The sequence below is a fragment of the Notolepis coatsorum genome (assembly GCF_963971535.1).
Source record: "Notolepis coatsorum genome assembly, contig: SCAFFOLD_608, whole genome shotgun sequence".
Classification (NCBI taxonomy): Eukaryota; Metazoa; Chordata; class Actinopteri; order Aulopiformes; family Paralepididae; genus Notolepis; species Notolepis coatsorum.
In genome coordinates, this window is record NW_028173571.1 from 92908 (window position 1) to 97907 (window position 5000).

Below are 5000 nucleotides of genomic sequence, written 5' to 3' on the forward strand. Positions count from 1 at the left end.
CATCATGGTGAGAGAGCACACACAGACACACACACACACACACACACATCATGGTGAGAGAGCACACACAGACACACACACACACACACACCATGGTGAGAGAGCACACACACACACACACACACACACACACACACACACACACACACACACACACACACACACACACACACACACACACACACACACACACACACACACACGCATGGTGAGAGAGCACACACACACACACAGACACACACTTTTAAAAATAAAATATTTGTATTCAGTTATTATAAATAATTGTATTCATTATTTCAGTTATTGATAAACATGCGATAAACATGCCATTCAACATGCCATTCAAAAAAATAAAGGGCCGAAAACAGCCTGGTTCTCACACGAGTTGTCAGCCATTCTTAAACAAAGGAACAGTGCCTGGTCTCAGTGCCATGACATTTTAAGTGATCCTTTACATCCTTTCATTTAGAGAAATACTTCAGCTGTGAGAAAAGTCAAATCAAAATATTAGATTTAGATCATACTCAAACCCAGCAAAACTTTGGAGAGCAGTAAACTCAGACAAAAACAAAACCACCAACTCCCTACCTACATGTTTTCTGAACAGAATGAGATTTGCTTATACCCTCAATAAACACTTTGCTGACGCTGGGCATCTATTTGAAAAGGAATACCCAGGGCCCCTTCTGAGTGATAATGCGTGTGTGTTGCGGTATGAACCATGCTTCTCAGTTCACCTTTCAGCCCTTCTCTCCTAATGATGTACTTGAAGCTGCAAGCCGTTAATAGCAGGGGTTCAACTGGAGAAGATAAATTGCATTTGTGTTTTTTCTAAAACTGTCCGCTCCAATGATCACTGAGCAATTAATGCATATATTTAATCTTTCCATCTCAACCGGCAGATTTCATAGTGTTTGGAAATTGGCCCATGTGATTCCTTTACATAAAGGAGTTGATAGAGATGACTTAAATAATGACCACTCAATCTCCAGACTATACCCTGCTTAGCAGAAATCCTGGGCCCTCACTTATCAATGCTGTGCTGCGTGCCCACATAAATGTTCTGGTACAATATTTTCTAAGCAAAGTGTGGGATTTATCAATATGCACATGTGTTTGAGATTGTGCGTACATTTACGCACAGCTCCGACCGTGTGTACATGGCACCAAGTGGTAGAATAGGAAAACTGCAGCAGACGGAATAAGCTTTCCTGCATTGGAGTTTCAACACCGACGTGTTCGGTATGACTTATAATTAATTATAATTAATTGTAAAATAGAGACATGAGTGTAAGTCTTGTCAAACCCTATGAATAGCATTTGGAATAGGTCTTTCCGAATGAATGCAGCTTGGTTTTTATCTTGCGTTATAGGAAGACTTGTCACAAGGCATTTTCAGAGATCTATTTGCAGAGAGCACGGAGTGGCTCATAAGTAGATTCCGCTACCCGAGACACATTCTCCTTGATTTGTACCGCAATTTGGGACCCAAATTGGAGCATGAAACAAAGCGCACAAATGCCATCCCCATGCACATTCAAGTCCTCTCCACCCTGGGATTTTTGGTGTTGGATGCCATCATTTCCCTAACCCCCAACTACATACTCTTCCCATATCAAAACGAACAGCAAGAGATGGTTTTATGCCATCGCCGGTTTCCCAACATCATCGGAGCAATAGACTGTACCCATGTAGCTATCAAAGCACCATCAATCAACCAATTCAGCTGCGTGAATAGAAAGGGGATTCCACTCTGTCAATGTACAGATAATCTGTGATGCGCATTGGGCTGATAAATGTTGTTGCCGGTGGCCGGAAGGAACGCACGACTCATTCATTGTGCAGAACAGTTCTGTGGGACTTCGTCTCCAGGGAGAGGCTATTGAAGACAGATGACATATTGGTGAGCATTACCCACTCAGGCCTAATTTGATTTAATTAAATTATAATGCTATTAGTGGGGTATCTGTAATTAAAATATCACTTAAATGCAGGTGATCAGGGTTATCCACTGAAGCCATGGTTAATGTATCATATCATATCATATCAATGACTCTGACCAACCCAACGACCCAACAGGAGTGTGATTATAACCGCGCGCACAAGAGCCATTGTATAGCACACAGTTGGCCTGCTGAAAGTTTGGTGGCTTGCTTGTTTGGCACGGGGGCAGACGCAGAACACCCACCTCCAAACACTGCAGCAATTCAGTCAAGCGGATCATACAGCAGTTTTAAGTAAGTCTACCCTTGCAAGGTCTTAATCTAACTTTAAACGAAAAAAGGCATTTATTTGGCAGTATGGTTATCACAATGACTCAAACGCAAGCGCAAAATAGTGGTTATGGGTTTTTATTCTCCATTGAGTTGCACAGGCAGAAATTTGCTTCAGCGACTCGTTCATTTCAGTCATTACAGTGCAACGGTCGGTCAGCTTGTCATTTCTGTCAATGTGTGTGTTGTGCCTGGCTGGTTCTGTAGGACTGCGTCAGTCAACACCCTTAGCTCCCGGCGCGCCGGAGATATTCTGGATGCTCCTCCTGGGTGTCCACAGGACTGGGCAACTCAGCCGAGTTGTCTGTGAAATTGACCATTTGATTTGATTTATTTATTCTAAATTATTTTGTAAATCATACAATAAAAGAATATTTAAAATAAAAAGCTAAATACTATTCACAAGGTATTGTTCACAACTAAATGATTTCTACCTTAAATTTGTTGGTTGTTAGATGACCACCGTGACAAGGACATCAATCTCGCTCTCAGTGAAGTTTCTCTTTTTAGTTTGCTTAGCCATTATTCCACATTCCACAAACAGGCATGTTTCCACAGGGGTGTTTTGTTACTATATGGTTAATTAGGGGCAGTTATGTATGCATATACATAGAATTGTGCACAAGCTAAGACGGTAAGAACAATTGGTATTTATCAACACGGAGTACTTGCATGTGTGCGTACGACCTGTGTACGCATGTTTGATGAATCCAGATTGTTCTGTGCGTAGACATTCTAAAAAATAGAACACTTTCTACGCATTGTTGATAAACGAGGGCCCTGGAATCTTTGGTAAACAACCAACTCAAGTATTTTCTTTCAGTCTGAATCAATCTGGTTTTAAAGCTAATCATATCACTATGTCAGCTGATACATTAGTTACAAATGATTATTGTTACATTATTGTTACATTAACACTGTGGAAACATGTTTCCTTGATAATGGGGGCGGCGGAATTTATATACCGAATTCTGAGAAATGCTCAAAGTTGCATCCAACGTATCTAATGGTGGCTTTCCTTACATAGAACACATTTCTATGAAACATGTTTACAGTAGTAAACATTGCAGGGTCTCATATAGGACACATAGGGCTGGCGACGTGACTATTGAAACGCTGTGCTGCCCTTTTGATCGTCCTCTGCTCTTACAAATATGATGGCTTGTGATTGGTTTCAGATGTATTTGCTTGAGAGGCGTCAGTGTGTGAAGTCACATTAATGATTATTGGCTCTTTATTGAATGGTTGTCAAGCCCCTCTTTATGCTGACGATACTATTGTGTATTGTGTTGCTGATTCTGTCCCACCACAGTTAGGACAGCCGAAACCCAATCAATCTCTCGCCCTCGACTAAAAACACACTTCTTCAAACAACATATAAGAAATTTATAAATTTCAAGTTTCAACACTGTTTGATGAAATATGTTACTCAGTTGTAAGAGTGGTACCCTTCCTGCTGACTTGTCGTACAGAACTTGTAAGTCGCTTTGGATAAAAGCGCCAGCTAAATGACAAAATGTAAATGTACATTTAATGTACTTTAATCTCAAACTGCTACTTTATGCAAATAAAACAAAAGGCATGCTGTTTTCTAGAACCAGACATATTGATTATAATGGCTTACATATATCCACTGTAAATGGATCTAGCATTGAGAGAGTCACTGAATATAAATATATTGGCATATGGCTCGATGAGAAATGGACATTTAAATGGTAAATGGCCTGCTTTTATATAGCACTTTTATCCAAACCGCTTTACAACTAATGTGCTTCACATTCACCCATTCACTCACACACCGACAGCTGAGGCAACCATGCAAGGTGCCAACCTGCTCATCAGGAGCAGTTAGGGGTTAAGTGTCTAGCTCAAGGAGGGCGGCTACGTGGCGTAGTGGGCAAGGCGCTCGCCACGAATGACGGAGATGCTGGGCTTGCCTGTTCGAGCCCAGCGCTCCACATTGCTTTCAGTTTAGCTGGTCGTTCATACTAATACACATTGGCCGTATTAGGGGGTGGGAAACTGATGGGTGGGGATCGGGCGTTGTGGACAGCGACTCCTATAGGTCGGTTGGTGCGCCTGCACAGTAGAATCAGGAAGTGTCGAGGGCAGCGTGAGCCTCCCACGCGTTACTCCTCGCCACTGAGAGATCGAGCTGCGCAGGTGAAAAGATGCGACTGCTGTTACCTCAAGTACCGGAGGGGACTTGTGCTATGTATGACTTAGTCCACATTGCAGCCGGCTTGTGGGAGGCAAGAAACAGCGTTCGTGACAGGGAAGGGTTGAATTGGATGATACGAAATTGGGATGGGAGAAAATATAGAAAATGGGAGAAAAAGTGGATAAAAAAAAAAAAAGGTGTCTAGCTCAAGGACACTTCGACACGCTGCCGGGAGGAGCTGGAATCGAACCAGCAACCTTCTGATTACCAGACGACCGCTCTACAGTACCTCCTGAACCACTTTCGCCCGTAAGCACCACATGTAAGCACCATATAGACAATCTTGCCAGCAAACTGGGATAAAAGATTGGTCAGCTTCCCTATCATTAGTAGGAAAAAGATTGTTGAAGCCCTCTTAAACCACTGCTGTAGAAACAGTCTGTCATTCTGCTCTCAGATTTATTTTATTGCCAATATCATAGGCACCATTGTATCCTGCAGGGGTCATCAACTACATTTTGTCCAAAGGCCAGAACGGACACTGTAGGGGCCGGACTTTCAAATAT

The 5000-nt window shown here is 42.3% G+C and overlaps 1 protein-coding gene across 1 annotated transcript in view; it reads left to right on the top strand.

The window, feature by feature from the left end:
• LOC311247747 (bifunctional heparan sulfate N-deacetylase/N-sulfotransferase 3-like) overlaps positions 1-5000 on the top strand; it is a gene marked incomplete at both ends in the record, with an annotated part of 69871 nt that overhangs the window by 35810 nt on the left and 29061 nt on the right. The gene's annotated exons all lie outside the window — the stretch shown is intronic.